This window comes from Rattus norvegicus, chromosome 5, assembly GCF_036323735.1.
Source record: "Rattus norvegicus strain BN/NHsdMcwi chromosome 5, GRCr8, whole genome shotgun sequence".
Lineage (NCBI taxonomy): Eukaryota > Metazoa > Chordata > Mammalia > Rodentia > Muridae > Rattus > Rattus norvegicus.
Window position 1 is genome coordinate 54,152,308 of NC_086023.1, and position 16,834 is coordinate 54,169,141.

The following is a 16,834-nucleotide window of genomic DNA, read 5'->3' on the forward strand; positions in this document are numbered from 1 at the left end:
TAAACCATCCCTGCACACCTCGGATAAAGCCTACTTGATCATGATGGATGATTGTTTTGATGTGTTCTTGGATTCGGTTTGCAAGAATTTTATTGAGTATTTTTGCGTCGATATTCATAAGGGAAATTGGTCTGAAGTTCTCTTTCTTTGTTGGGTCTTTGTGTGGTTTAGGTATAAGAGTAATTGTGGCTTCATTGAAGGAATTTGGTAGCACTCCGTCTGTTTCTATTTTGTGGACTAGTTTGGATAGTATTGGTATGAGGTCTTCTATGAAGGTCTGATAGAATTCTGCACTGAACCCATCTGGACCTGGGTTCTTTTTGGTTGGGAGACTTTTAATGACTGCTTCTATTTCTTTAAGAGTTATGGGATTGTTTAAATGGTTTATCTGTTCCTGATTTAACTTTTTTTGGGGGGGTTGTTTGTTTGGGTTTATTTATTTATTTATTTACTTATTTATTTATTTATTTATTTATTTATTTATTTATTTATTTATTTTTGCCAGTCTTGTTTGGTTTTATCCTAGGTCTCTGGACTATTGAGCCCTCCAGGCAGTGTCAGACATGGGCTCCTTCTTGTGGCATAGATCTCAAGTCATGCACTCCCTGCATCTTCAGTGCCACCTTTACTTCAGCCCATCTTGCAGGTAGGGCTAATTGTGTCTGGCAATCCCTCCACTAGAAGCCTTTCCTCGTTACAGAGGACAGCCAGTTCAGGATCAGTTTACCACATTACTTTGCTAGAGTCACTCTAATAGACTCCAGGGATTTCCACTGCATTAGGTTTCTATCTTGTTTCCCAAATGACTCCTAATTCCAGTCATCTCTCCAAGTACTCCACTCAACCTGGTCTATCCTGTTCCTATCCCCACTTCCCTCCAGTCTACCTATGAAATCTAGTCTATTCCCCTTCCCTTCCCAGGGAGATCTATTCACACAGATATACCCTTTTAAACAACTTTATTTGTTTTCTCAACTGTCTTAGTTATTTTTCTACTGTTGTGAAGGGACACCATGTCAAAGACAACACAGAGAAAAAATTTTAATTTGGGCCTTGTTTACAGTTTCAGAGGATGAGTTCATGGCCATCATGGCAGGGATTGTAACAGCAGGCAGGCATGATACTAGAGTAGTAGCTGAAAGCTTACATGTTAAGACAGCAGCAGCAGCAGCAGCAGCAGCAGCAGCAGAGAGAGAGAGAGAGAGAGAGAGAGAGAGAGAGAGAACTAACTGTGACACACCTACTCCAACAAAGCCACTCTTTCTCCAACAAGGCCACACATCCCAATCCTGCCCAAACAAAGCATTCAAACACATTGGGAGCCAGAGTCATTCAAACATTCAAACTACTACACTGTGGTTCTCTTCTCTCTCTCTCTCTCTCTCTCTCTCTCTCTCTCTCTCTCTCTCTCTCTTCCCCCGTGTGTGTGTATGTGTGTGTGTGTGTGTGTGTGTGTGTGTGTGTGTGTGTGTGTGTGTGGTGTCTAGTAATTCTAGATATTGACCTTCTGTCAGATATTTACTGAGTAAACTTTTTTGACCATTCCATAGGCTACCTCTTCACTCAAAAGATAGGGTCTTTGCTTTTACTCAAGTGTTTTAAAGGTTTCATGAGGTTCTGCTTATCAATTATTGGTTTTAATCCCTGTATTATTTGCATCCTGTTCTGAAAGACCTCTTTTCTGTGCCAATGAATTCAAATATATTCTCTACTTTTCTTCTGTCAGAGCTAGGGTGTCAGGTATCACGCTGAGGTCTTTGGTTCATCTGGAGTGAGTTCTGTGTAGAGTGACAGGTATGGATCACTAGGCACTTGTTCCGTTTGACTAGCACCATTTCTTGAAGATTCTGTACATTTCCAGAATAATTTTGACTTCTTTGTCCAAAAATATCAGGTGTCCACAGATGTATGGGCCTATCTTTGGGTTTTCAACTCTATTACATGTCTATTTCGGTGACAACCCTATACTGTCTTTATTAGTCTAGCTCTGTAAAACAACTTAAAATCAGGAATAGGGATACCTCCAGCAGCTGTTATATTGTTCAAGATTAACTATGGTGTGTGTGTGTGTGTGTGTGTGTGTGCGTGTGTGTGTGTGTGTGTGTGTGTTTCTGTGAATATTAGTTTTTCAATTTCTATGAAGAGTTGTGTTGGATTTTGACAGTGTTTTCCTTGACTCTGGAGACTATGGAGACTAATTTTAGTAGGATGGCCATTTTCACAATACTTATCTTACATGAGCATGGGAAAATTTCCAACCTTCTGTTGCCTTCCTAAGTAAATAAATAAATAAATGTTATGATACATGTGTCTCACTTCCTCAGGGTTATTCCAAGACATTTTTGAGACTATTATGAAGGCACTGTTCCCCTGATGTCTCTCTGGGTTGTTGTTGCTAGTAGTTTCCTCCAAGATGAAAACATTCTATCTTGGAGGGAACTTCTTGAGATGGGATGTTTACATGGGGCAGAAATAACAGGATGTTCTAGGGGAAGTGAAATACTGCAGGGCCGCTCATTAAGATGGAAATAGCCTGCCCCTTGAGGCATTACAGGTGTGGCTGCTGTGTCACGTGTGTCAGTAGGTGGCAGAGAGAAGAAAGACTGTATCTATGCTCAGTATTCTGACCTGTGAACATCTGAATGATTGGGAGCCTAACACTCCATGAAAGAAAACGGGCCTCAAGTGATCACCAGTATGATGCCACAGGACCTGTACAGGGAGCTAGCCTGTGATGACCACAAGTCCAGCATTGACAGGCCTGGACAGGTTTCTAGAGCTGAGAGTGAGCTGGAGACTAAAGAAGCCCACCTGGGATGATGGACCCTCAGCTGAAGTTAGCACAGGTGCGGAACCACCCAGAGAGGGAACTAGCCTGAGATGACCACCAGTCTGGTGCTTCGCAGGCCTCTGGGGCACAGACCAGGCCCGAGATAACTGCCTACATGGTGGGGCATAGAACTCATGAGACCACTTCTGAGATGACCCCCGACACTCAGAGTCTCCGGACATCACTAAGAGGAGCAAGTAAGTGGTGGAGAAACAGAAGAGAAAGAAACAGGAAGATGTGGGCACAATGAAGAGAAGGCAGAACTGGAGACTCTAGGATAGTGAGGAACAGCCTGATATGAGAACTGATGACAACAAGGACCATGATGGGGTCCTGGCCTGTGCTGCCACTGTGGGCCACATCTGGTTCTGTGGTCCTACAGCAGCAGGAGTCTGTTACTACCAAAGTCTACACAGATGCCTCTGGGCTGGGCTGCCACCAGGGGGCATGTTGATGCCTGAGGGTTGTGTAGAACTGGCCCTACCCATCTCCTGGGCATGAGATCAGGAGAGATGACTTCACCACTAGCTAGCTGTAGTACTTGAGAGATTGGCCCCACACATTGCCCAGAAAGCACAGCAAAGCTGGGCCTGCCACTCATCTCCCTACAGTGGCATAGGAGAGGGATTGTTCCTCACTCATCCCTTGCCACCTGTGCATTGGAGAGACCTGGCCTTGGGGTCATGTGAGCAGGAGAGTTGCCCCTTCCTTCAGGAGAGCAGGCTCTGCACCTTACCTGAGCAGCAAGATAGAGCTGACCCTGATGGTGGGGGCCCTCAGGGCATGAGTGTGGGAGAGCTGGTCCTAAAACTTGCCTGCTGTGCTGTGACCTTGGTGAGGAAGAATGTCTTCCCCTAACCTGGCCCATTGCCACCTATGGCATCCAGGAGAGCTGGACCTGAGGTCATCAGGTCAGGAGATGGGAGTCCTGATTGATGAAATAATGATTTTGTGTACAGTGTAAAGATTATCTCTGTATTATACAAATGCTGATTTCTAAACTGGCAGAGATTTGATTATAGGTGGGGTTTTGGTATTGTTAAGCATCTCCTGCTGTAGTATTTTGTAAATGAAGCAGAATAATAAGGTGGGACTTTCAGAGAGGGAGGTAAGGAGGGAGGGAGAGAGAGGCAGAGAGACAGAGATACAGAGAGACACAGAGAGGCAGACAGAGAGAGAGACAGAGAGACAGAGAGAGGCAGAGAGACTCTGTGAAGGAATCAAGCATCAGAGATTCAGCCAGCTAGACAACAGGCCGGGAAGGAAGGAGAGGTAACTAACCAGCCCTGTGGCAGATCTTAGATAAGTATAAATAGTATATTTAAGTTATAAGCTAATGGGAACAATGCCTTGCAATAAAGCCAAAAGGTTATAAATAAATATAGTCTTGCTGTCATTTTTTGAAAACTGTCTTAGGGTTTTACTGTTGTGAACAGACACCATGACCAAGACAGCTCCTATAAAGACAACATTTAATTGGGGCTGGCTTACAGTTCAAAGGTTCAGTCCATTATCATCAAGATGGGTACATGGCAGCATCCAGACAGTCCTGGTGCAGGCTGAGAGTTCTGCATCTTCATCTGAAGGCTGCTAGTGGAGTAAAAACAAGGAGTAGAGTCTTAAAGCCCATGTCCACAGTGGCACAACTATTCCAACAAGGCCACACCTCCAAATAGTGCCACTCCCTGGGCCAAGCATGTACAAACCACCACAGCATAGAGAAGCCCATAGTTACACCTTGGCATAGGCCCAGATGAGCCAGTCCCAAGGGCATGACAACAGGAGATCTAGCTCTGCTGCTTGATGGTGATGTCATTGGATGGGCCAGCCAGGACATAGCAGGAGAACTCACCCCAATGGTAAGGCATGGCAGAGTTGGCAGGCTGATCAGCTCAGGCACCTCTCAGGCCCAGAATTCTATAATGACTATATCTGACCCCAGGCTTTCTTAGTTGGGAGTGTTTTGATCATTGTTTCTAAGTCAGTAGATGCTATGGGTCTATGTAAATTGTTTACTTTATCTCAATATAACTTTGGTAGATTAATATACCCAGAAATGCATTCGTTTTTTAGGTTTTCTAGTTTTGTAGGATTTTAAAATTTAACATGTGATCTTATGATTTTCTGCATCTGTTGTAAAGTCTCTCTTTTCATCTCTAAATTTATTAATTTGGATTCTCTTTCTTTTTGGTTAATTTAACTAAATTTTGAATACGTTTGGCCCCCATAGATTTATGAGTTTGAATGCTTGGCCCATGGAGAGCGGTACTATTAGGAGGTGTGGCCTTGTTCGAGTAGGTGTGGTCTTGTTAGAGGACATGTGTCACTGTGGGTGTTGGCTTTGATGTCTCCTAGTGCTCAAACGCTTCCCAGTGTGGAAGAGAGTCTCCTCCAACAGGGGATTCCTGTGAAAGGCAATCCCTTTTGTTGCCTTTGGATCAAGATGTAGAACTCTTCAGCTTCTCCAGCACTGTGTCTGCTTACGTGCTACCGTGCTTCCCAGCATGACGTTAATGGACAGAACCTCAGAAACTGTAGGCCAACCCAATTAAAAGTTTTCTTTTATAAGAATCGCCTTGGTCATGTTGTCCCTTCACAGCAATGAAACCCTAAGACACTCACTAACTTTCCTGAAGCACCAACATTTTGTTTCATTAACTTTTTGGTTTTTTTTTTTTCATTTCTATTTCATAATTCCAGCACTGAATTTGATTATTTCTTCGCATCTTTGGGGTGCTCTTCTTTCTTTGTTCTAAAGCTTTCAAATGTATCATTAAGTTATTAATGTGAGATCTCCTTTTGTTTTTTGTTTTTTTTCATGTAGGCCCTTAGTGTTATGATTTCCTCTTAGGACTGTCTTCGTTGGGTCCCACAAATTTTGCAATATTGTGTATTCATTCTCATTCCATTGCAGGAAAATTGAAAATTTCCTCTCTGGTGTGTCATTTTGAAGTGATGAGTTTTCATTCCTTGGTATGTCCTTAAGCTAGCTTCCACGACTTTGGGTACTTCCTGCTGCTCCTATTTTCAGATTTAATTCCTGGTTATCAGATAAGATGCAAGATGTTATTTCAATTTTCCCAGATTTATTGAGAAGACTTGAAGCAGACGAGAGCAAATATTTAACGTTTGTCTTTTGGGATCTGGGCTACCTCACTCGATATGACCTTTGCTAGTTCCACTCACTCACTTGCAGACCCTGGAGAAGACCATGCATGATCTGGCTCTATAACAGCTGTTTCGAATGCCTTGCATATATCAGCAAAGTTGTTTTTTCTCAAGGAATTTGACAATGGAGGTCCTGGTTTTTGGAGGTATGTCGTCTTGGTTGTTTATTTTTTATTTTTATTTTTGCCATGAGATGTAGTCATCTGGAATGAGGCTATTTATGGTGTTTCTTGGTGTAAATATCTAGTTTTAACTTTCTTGGGTGGGTGTTTAGATTCGCCGTTGGCAAAACTTGTCAGGTTGTGGGCCAGATGAATGATGCTAGGTTTGCGCTAAGGTGGCAACTCTCGGCTCCAGGTTCAGATTTCCAGTGACCCCAGATCAATATGATATAGGGGTAGTGTGGCTAATAATAGAACATGTGTCAGTGTGGGATGGGTGCTGTCTGTGGATGTCTCTAGCTTTTGGCTCCACAAGATGCCCGGGATCAGTGGTGAGTAGGACGGCAGAGAGTCAGGCAGATTGGTGAGCAAGCCCTGGGAGCTCCTTTCTGAACTTCTGGTTAGGATATTATGTTTACATTCCAAGCTGATCCCAGCAGACTGGGTGGATGACAGTGGAGCAGAGGATGAACTGGAATCACTACCCGAAGTTCTGGTTTGAACTCCAAGCATTCCCAGGTGTGCGTGGTGTGTGGGATGGATAGGGGAGAGGTGGTGGAAGAGGACTAACTCTCGATGGTTTCAAGTTGGTTTTGGGACCAGATCCATGTAGTCCAAGAGTTCAGTGGTGGAGCTTACAGTGGTGGGGAGGGGTTTGGATAAACTGGCTCTGGGAATAATAACCTAAAGTTCTGGTTCAAACTCTAAGTTAAGACTGCCCACCTCCATATTTTTATTAAAGTATAATGTTTAAATATCAAAGTATACAAATCTTAAATCTGTAGCTTGATAGACTTTTCACAAAACGGAAGATACTCAGGTAACCAACATTCACAGTAGGAACTAAATAAACACCGGAACGCTTTCATGACTCCTTCCTGCTTACTATTCACCTCCTCACCTTGTAAGCCTGTGAGCCTCTCATCATAAAAGAATGGCCAGAGTAAGCAACCTGGCATGGGGAGAGGTATGTTTCATATTCTAGTTCCAAAGAATTTGGTCCATATCTATGATATTTGAACCAGTGGTCAAGTGTAACGTCCTGGTAGGGAACACATGTATATGAAAGTTTCCCTCCCACCTCATAGTTTCAGCTGTTTATTTTGCTATCTCTGAGCACCTTTCAGCATTGTTTTATGGATTCCAGTCAGCTGTTGCTTTCCATTCCTATGCAATATTTCAGTGTGTTGATAACTGAGGTCACATGACATGACCCACATCGAACCGAAGGAACTAAGAACTGAGATCACTTATGCCACTATCACTGCTTAAATATTTTTTATTTAAAAATTTTATATATTTGATCTGTCAGCCCCTGCTACATCCTCCCTCCCCTCTACTCATTCAATCTCATATTTTTTCCTAAGAAAGTTAGGGGGAAAATATCCTCAAAAAAGAAACAAACAAATGATCAATACAAACAGAGAAAAAAGAAGAAAGGAAGGAAGAAAAGAAAGAAAGAAGTAAAGACAGAAAGGAAGGACAGAAGGAAGAAAACTGTGTGTTAGTTTGAATGTATTTTGCCCTCATAGGCCCCTAGGGGATGGCACTATTAGGAGGTGTGGCTTTGTTGGAGTAGATGTGGCCTTGTTTAAGGAAGTGTGTCACCGTGGGGGCAGGATTTCGTCTGATATATGATTACATCTGGCCAGTATAAGACAGTCTCTCCTTCAGATCAAGATGTACACCTTCCAGCTCCTTCTCTAGCACAATATCTTCCAGGATGCTGTCATGCTTCTCACCTGATGATAATGGACTAAACTTCTGATGCTTCAAGCCAGCCCCGATTAAATGTTGTCCCTTATAAGAGTTGCTTGGTCATAGTGTCTGTTCACAGCAATGAAACCCTAACTAAGGCAGCCTCCATGAGCTCCAGCTGTTAGGCATTTTCTCAATTAGTGAACAATTGGGGAGGGCCCAGCCCAATGTGGGCTGGTGGTTCTGGGTCGTATAAGAAAGCAGGCTGAAAACTGGTACAACCATTCTGGAAATCAGTCTGGAGAATCCTCAGAAAATTGGACATTGAACTGCCTGAGGATCCAGCTATACCTCTCTTGGGCATATACCCAAAAGATGCCCCAACATATAAAAAAGACACGTGCTCCACTATGTTCATTGCAGCCTTATTTATAATAGCCAGAAGCTGGAAAGAACCCAGATGCCCTTCAACAGAGGAATGGATACAGAAAATGTGGTACATCTACACAATGGAATATTACTCAGCTATCAAAAACAACGACTTATGAAATTCGTAGGCAAATGGTTGGAACTGGAAAACATCATCCTGAGTGAGCTAACCCAATCACAGAAAGACATAAATGGTATGCACTCATTGATAAGTGGCTATTAGCCCAAATGCTTGAATTACCCTAGATGCCTAGAGCAAATGAAACTCAAGACGGATGATCAAAATGTGAATGCTTCACTCCTTCTTTAAAAGGGGAACAAGAATACCCTTGGCAGGGAAGAGAGAGGCAAAGATGAAAACAGAGACTGAAGGAACACCCATTCAGAGTCTGCCCCACATGTGGCCCATACATATATAGCCACCCAATTAGACAAGATGGATGAAGCAAAGAAGTGCAGACCGACAGGAGCCGGATGTAGATCGCTCCTGAGAGACACAGCCAGAATACAGCAAATACAGAGGCGAATGCCAGCAGCAAACCACTGAACTGAGAATAGGACCCCCGTTGAAGGAATCAGAGAAAGAACTGGAAGAGCTTGAAGGGGCTCGAGACCCCATATGAACAACAATGCCAAGCAACCAGAGCTTCCAGGGACTAAGCCACTACCCAAAGACTATACATGGACTGACCCTGGACTCTGACCTCATAGGTAGCAATGAATATCCTAGTAAGAGCACCAGTGGAAGGGGAAGCCCTGGGTCCTGCTAAGACTGAACCCACAGTGAACTAGTCTATGGGGGGAGGGCGGCAATGGGGGGAGGGTTGGGAGGGGGACACCCATAAGGAAGGGGAGGGGGGAGGGGGATGTTTGCCCGGATACCGGGAAAGGGAATAACACTCGAAATGTATATAAGAAATACTCAAGTTAATAAAAAAAAAATAAAAAAAAGAAAGCAGGCTGAGCAAGCCATGAGGTAGCAAGCCAATAAGCAGCACCCTGCATGGCCCCTGAGTCAGCTCCTGCCTCCAGGTTCCAGCCCTACTTGAGGTCGTGTCTTGACTTCCTCCGGTGATGAACTATGCTGGAAGTGTAAGTCATCAAGTAAAGCCCTCCATCCCCAGCTTGCTTTTGGTCATGGTGTTTCACTGCAGCAATTGAAATATTGATGAAGACACTCCTTTACCCTACCATCCCTCACTTTCTCTCCTAGTCTCATCTCTCTTTATAGCACTATTCTTGAATTCTCATTCTTTGGAAGATCCTTTCCTCCCCCATGGTCCTCTACCTAACCTCTGTAAATAGTTTGACTAAAACACCTATATCTAAAACACTGTTTTCTCTTCTTATACATGTATGTTTCCCTTTTGAGGTCTGGGTTACCTCACTTAGGATAATTGTGGTTAGCTTCATCCATGTATCTGCAAACATCATACTTTAATTTTTTTTCTTAACAGCTGAATAATATACTACTGTGTGTGCATGTACATTTTCATTATCATTTTATCAGTTGATGGACATCTTGACTATTTCCAATTACTATTGTGACTAGAGTCCATGAGTATGGGTGAGCAGATATCCTGATCCTGTAGGAGAAAGTAGAGAAAAAATTTTAATCACTGGCACAGGAAAGGGCTTTCTGAAAACACACTAACAGCCACAGTTAAGAAATGGGACTTCGGGGCTGGGGATTTAGCTCAGTGGTAGAGCGCTTGCCTAGGAAGCGCAAGGCCCTGGGTTCGGTCCCCAGCTCCGAAAAAAAGAACCAAAAAAAAAAAAAAAGAAATGGGACTTCATGGCGCTAAAATTCTTTCTACAGCAAAGGACACCATCATTCAAGCAAAGTAGCATCCGAAAGAATGGGAAATGTATTTACCAGTTTTAAGTCTGTTGTATGTATTACTATTCTAGGAGTTGTTATACTCCCTTGTTTCTTTAAATATCTATTAGGGGTTTCTACCCCATTTCAGACCATATTGTTTCCAGATAAAAGACACAAAAACCTTTAGATTTATGATAAGCTTAAAAGCACCAGATCTGGGCAAATATCAACCCTCTATGCTATTTTGTCTACTTCCCTTCAGTGAGCCTCAAGATATCACTTGTCATGTTCTGCCTGGGATGCTCCTATTCTATCAGACCAGCCCTCAAGGCCATGTGCTCATGATCCATGCTACCCTATGGCAACTTCCTTCCTCCTTTCCTTCCTTTTTTCTTCCCTTCCTTCCTTCCTTCCTTCCTTCCTTCCTTCCTTCCTTCCTTCCTTCCTTCTCATGGTCCCTACCTCAGATCCCAAGCCTGGGAACCTTTGCTCTACCTCCCTCTCGTCTGCCCAGCCAAGGCTATACGCATCTTTACAACAAATCAGGAATAACTTGAGGGGCAAGGTTTACACAACAAAAGCTGGCTTACTTGAGAATTCACTTGTCATGGGACAAGTGGGTCTTGGATTTAGCATTTGAATACATAGTAGCACCAGACCAACCCCAACATCAATCTGATGAAGGGTTAGTGTGTAGAATATATAAAGAACTTAAAAAAAAAACTGAACATCAAGAAAAAAATAATTCATCAAGAAAATATAGGATATATAACTAAACAGAGTTCCCCGAAGATGAAATACTAATGGCCAAAAAAAAAACTTTTAAAATATTCAACATCTTTAGACATCATATAAGTCAAATTAAAACTACTTTGAGATTTTTCTCAAATCTATATCAAGAGCATAAGTGCCAAAAAGATATTGTCTTTTTGAACAACATAGCCTTTCTCAGAGAAATGGAGTTCTAGAAACTCAGTGGTCACCAAAGCTTCCCTGAGCAGTGATTTGGGATTTCTTGTCTCCCAATTTAAAGAATGAAGTTCATAAAGGGTTTATTATTAATTCATAGTTAGGAGTCTATACTGTGGAGAAGAAGAGAACAGAGCTCCTGCGGAACTACAAATTTCACATGGTATCTGTTCTAGACAACACTATATTTTTCTTTAAGGAATTTTCTTTAAGGAATATTCTTGGCCCATGGGAAGTAGCTTTAAGAGGGATGACCTTATTGGAATTGGTGTGGCCTTGTTGGAGGAAGTGTGTCCCTGTAACAGGCTCTGAGGGCTCCTCATACTTAAGCTCTATCAAGTGTAGAAGAGAGTCTTCTGTCTGCCTTCAGATCAAGATTTAGAACTCCCTTCCCTTCCAGCCCCATGTCTGCCTAGATGCTGCTATGCTTCCCACCAGGATAATAATGGCGGCGTGAAACTATAAGCCTGTCTCAATTAAATGTTTGTATTTATAAGAGTTGCCTTGGTCATGGTATCTTCATAGTAATTGAAACCCTAAGACAGAAGTTGATACCAGAAGTCGGGTATTGATGTGACAGGCTTACCATGTTTTTGTTTGTAGCAATGTGGATTTTGGAACTTTGAATATGGAAATAACCCTGTGTATGCTAAAAGAAGAGGGGCGCTTGGCTCAGTTAAATGAGTCAGAGCCATTCAGGTGACTTTAAAACTGTACTACAAAAAGAATAAGAAGGAGGAGGGGTAGGAGGAGGGAAGGGGAGGGAAAGAAGGTTGGTTCTTTTAGTCCTCTGAGGATCATGAGGTAAACCTAATTTATTAGTTAAATCTGCTTTCCCATTCTCTGGGCTGATTTTTTTTTGACTTTTCATTTATATCTTTTATCCCTGTCTGCTTTGGATTAGACTATCCAGCTTTACAGCAATGTTTAACTCTAACTGAATCAATTTTATGTTGTGGATCTGAGTGATCTCCTATCAAGTTCCCAAAGTACAAAATTATCATTTGGAGACTCACTTGGCCCTTGTCTCCTTAAACTTTCACCTACACATTCCCATGTCCTTATATTTATAAAACCTTCATTAGGAAACCAAAAGCAGATTTGCTTTTTGTGAAAGAACCTCTCTAATTGTTTAAATAATATTTTTTACAAGAACTAGAATATAAGAGCAAACCAAATACCTAAGAGGGAAAAAGTGCTCTTTGGTTCCAAGTTTTATTCTTGATTAGTCTGCCTCTTCCTTTCTCTCCTTTTTTTTTTAAAAACAAACTTGTATTCTATTTGCTTACTTATTATTGTCTGGTAATCCTCAAGTCTCACTCTTTTACTCTATACATTCACTTCCCCTATACTCATGATTGATACTTTCGATGCCACTGGACCTGAACCAGAAGTAATAGGGATCCCAAAAATTAATGTGTTCTGTAGGACAACTGGAGGTGAACAATAAAGAAGATAAGAAATAAAGAAGACTAAACCAATAGCTGGAACCAGGGCATCTTAAGTAAGCTAATGACTTATGCCAACAAGTTTATTAATAAATGTAGCATCTTATAATAATATTTGATGTGGGGGTGTTGGCCAAGGTCAATGGAGAAGAGTAAAACAGATAATATTGGCAAAGAAAACACAGGATACCTCAAACACAGTTACCTACAGACAGATAACCCCAGCCCTGAGGAATGAGTCAGGTCTCAAGAAACCACAACCTTGACTCTTTTTGAGGCACAGCTCCAGCCCTAGACTGACTGCCTTTGCCAACTCCAACCCTGAACAAGGATACAGACCTAAAGTTCTATTTGTCCTTTCAATGGGGGTCTGGCTTCCCACAGCATTACACTAAAGTAATTGTCATTTCTTAACAGTCCAAAGGATCACACTCTCCAGATATTAGATTTAAATTCATATGAGATGTAATTCATACTGATAGTTTTTCTCCTTGATAATAAAATTCTGTCTAGATATATGACTTCAGATCTTGGCTCAACGTAACACTTCAATATCTAGCTGCAGCTGACAAATGTCTCCTCTCTGTCCCTTTCTAGAAGCTACCTGGGAGAGACTCTAAGCAAGAACTTCCTTTCCTTCCTACATCTGACAGAGTCCTTTAGAGAATCCCTCTAGTATGGTATCCTCAAATCACCACACTCAATATCCCAAATTCAGACTGAAGAAGACAGACAGAGAGCTCATGTATGACATGGCTGGAAACCACTGTTTTGCAGCAGTTCTCCACCACCCCTAGCTCTTACAATCTTTTGATTCCCTTTTTTCTAATGATCCCTACCTGAATAATAGTAACTGATTCCCTAGAGCCTACCCACCAACAGATTAAAATCCAGACATGATCTCTGGCTTATGAGTGTGCATTATATCCAATCAAAAAGTGGTTTGCTGCTCCAAAAACATTTATGTCACCCTTGCACAGTGGTATTACTTTGCTAGGCTGGCCATGAGAGTAGGTCACAGGGTTTTGTATCTGAGTAAGACTATGAATAACTTTTCTCCTATATCATGTGCCTAGAAACAAATAGAAGCTAGTCAGTAGACTTCTAGATCAGCGCCAGCTTTATTTTTTTCACATCCCATGACTGAAATATATGATATCTTCAGTTACAGGATCTGCCTCAGCCAGTTGTCCCATCCTGCAGGACAGTAAATGAGGGTGCAGAGGGCACCTGGAAGAGAATGGGGGACATGAGACAAGAAGAAGGATGCCAAGATTGGAGTCTGATTAAGGCAAAAATTTTATTTTTTTCCCAAGGCTGAATACCATACCATAGCAGGGGTAACAGAGAGAGGGGGAAGTGGGAAACATTTACTCAGGCCAAGGACACAGTACTCATGTGGTCAGCTGATGTCAACAGATGTTGGCTTCTCAGAAAGGTCACAGGTTTGTCCTATCATTAGGCATCCTGACCACCAGATGTTGGTTTCTCAGAAAGGTCACAACTTTGTCATACCACTGGGCATCCTGACCACCAGATTAGTATTAGTCTTCTGCAGCTGGCTGGGGATTTTCCATGAACCCAGTCATGCTTAACTCTAACTATAATGTCAACATCAATAATGGAGGGTTTTAAGGGCATCGCCCCCAACATCTCCCCCTTTTTTATAATCAAATGAAAAGGTGATCAATGGTTAGGCTGTCCTGGAATGAGCCCCTCGGGAACTGCATCTGTCTTAGGTTGGAGTGATATTTGTCACATGACCAAGAAAATCTCGTGGCCAGGGTCCGTCATGAGATAAGGCAGCAGCTAATGGTGGTCCTCCTGTCTTAGGCCATTTATCGTGAGTATATCGCTCTCTTGCCCATCATTGACTGTCCAGCTCAGCATGCAGGGTTGACGATTCATTGATGGTTCAGCAAAGGCATCAGGACAGCAGGCAGAAAAGAATGTTGCTTCATTTGGCTCAAGGACAAAAAGGTCCTTGCCTGGGCTAGGAGGAGATGTGTAGGTGAGCTTGGCCCTCACCAAAGGCATCCTCCATAGCTAGCCTATGATAATATACCTGAATGGGGTTTGCTGACATATTATCTACCTGTTGTTTAACAAAGCTGGTTAAACAATTAAATGCCCAAGGGCCAAAAAGATAAAAGCAAAAGAAGGCCTACTAGAGAGCCCAGCAGGGAGGGAAGCAGGGACAACCAAGGGGAGGTGGAGAACCAATTTTGATACCAGCTCTCAGCTTTTCCTCTTTCTTGATTTATCTTTTCCAAGCCTTCTCTGACTTTTTCATGCTCTCTTTAACCATATCTAAGACACAGGAAGTATCCAAGCGCTGCCTTTATCTCACAAACCAGAATTCACTGTGATTGCTCTAAGTTGGGAAATTAAAGGTAAAAAGCCAATCAGAAGTAAGTACACTTGTTAGCATATATGGTTTATGTAAAAGGAGGGCCAGACAATTGTTCTTTTTGATGAACCTCTGACTCTTAAAGACAGTGTGGGTCAAAATTAAAATAGTGAGATATAGTTAAAACACTGCTCCATTTTGGATAGATGTGGAAGTTTAAAAATTGAGTGAAATTATATGATTGTAAATGTTTACTGTGAAATATCACAGAAGGGATGCCACCAGGCAGAGAATTACAATTTAAACTGATATTAAACATCTTAAATAATTTGTAAAAACCTCAGCATTGAATTATAACCATCAGGAAAAAAATAAAGACATAAATAGGTATCCTGTGCATGTTATGTAAAAAATAAGCAAACCCCAAGTCAGTACAGTACAATATCAATGACTGAAAGTTAAATATGTTGATACATAGAAGGAAAAGATAACATGTTGACTTCCATTGTTGAAATTCCCAAAATAATTCCAATAGACAATTCAATTTGGGTTCCTGCAACAATCATAATTGTGTTATCCAAAAAGCCAAACCCTATGAAAGGTATTGTATTTTGGAAGAATATATATCTCAGTTGTCTTGGAGTGGGTGGTAGAGCTTCCAATTTTTCTTGTGTGATGGCAATGGACTCAAAGCAATGCAGTTCTTTGAGCAAGCAGCTCCTCTCAGTGGAGTGCAGGCTGTAGATGAAGTTGTGTGTACCCTGTGCCGTGTTCAGTGCGTCCATGGGGTCCTTCTTGGGGTCAGTGCCCAGAAGACAGGGAGTAGGAATGCACAGGCTCTTTTAACAATTTTATGGTAAATATAATCCCTGTATCGGCACCTGATTGAAACATTCTAAGAACCTGAGTATATCCATATGTCCAATCCTGGTTTCAACCCACAGAGGTAAATTTAATATTTAGGGGGATGCACCATCCCCTTGTTTTAGAATTAGAACCTTCAAGACTATACTTTCAGGGATCATTTCTATAGTTCGTTACTAGAATTAGAACCTTCACAATGGGAATCTGGGGCATGCATATTATTAGCAGGATGGAAGGTAGTATAAGTCAAACAATGCAGTCTATTAGGTGATAAAATTCTTAAGAACATGGAAAAGGGGCCAGGCAAGAAAACTTGGGGGTGGCCTGGTGAGAACTGGTGGAACAACCAGATCAGGTGACAAATAGCATTCAGTCACACAGCTAAACCAGGAAGCTTTCTTGGGACGAAAAGGCCATTACAAAAACGAGCGCAAGCTTTGTACCTCCGGCGAGCAGAGGAGCAGCCGGAGTCTGTTACTGGCTGTCTCTCTGGACTTAGATTCTCCCTTAAGGAGTACCTCCCTTCAGTGTCAACTCAAGAGACCCAGCCTCTAAATGATGCTAGGCTTCTCATAAAAACTAGTAACAAAAGGATGGAGAGATGGGTGCTAGATGCCAAGTGGCCAACAAAAGACTTGTATGGCTTGTCCACTTTTGAGGGGAAGTTTCTTCCAGACTGTCAGACATGCCTGAAGGACTTGAGCCAAGAGACCAGGAGAAAATAGCATCTGAATCTCTAGAGTATTGAAGGGAGGCTTGCCCAGGGAGGTGTGATTCAACTGAAGCCTTGGGTATCAGAGAGTAAGCTATAGTCAGAGATAACTGGTTCATCTGGGGCTACAAGGACTCTTTCTGCTGCCATTCCTGAGGCAGGAGTCACAGTTGAGCTGGGCTTCCTGCCTCTTACATCCAATAAAGAGATTGCTAACACTGGAGTACTGACCTCTAATAGAACTACAGCCCTCCCTGTGCCTCTGAATTCCAGGACTCCAGCAGCAGTCCCCAGCCCTTCACCAAGTTGTCTCACCGGGATAGAGGACCATGGAAAAGGAAATATTGATCCTGACCTTGGCCACAGCCTCCAGTTGGAGTGGG

The 16,834-nt window shown here is 42.3% G+C and overlaps 1 non-coding gene and 1 pseudogene across 1 annotated transcript; both read left to right on the forward strand.

Annotated features, from left to right (window-relative positions):
- Positions 1 to 2,532: 2,532 nt before the first annotated feature.
- LOC120103296 (small nucleolar RNA SNORA17) lies at positions 2,533 to 2,662 on the forward strand. The gene has a single exon (XR_005505372.1). It is a non-coding gene; the product is annotated as a small nucleolar RNA SNORA17 (small nucleolar RNA).
- Positions 2,663 to 15,877: 13,215 nt separating this feature from the next.
- On the forward strand, positions 15,878 to 15,997 carry LOC120103367 (small nucleolar RNA U3; annotated as a pseudogene).
- Positions 15,998 to 16,834: the final 837 nt, after the last annotated feature.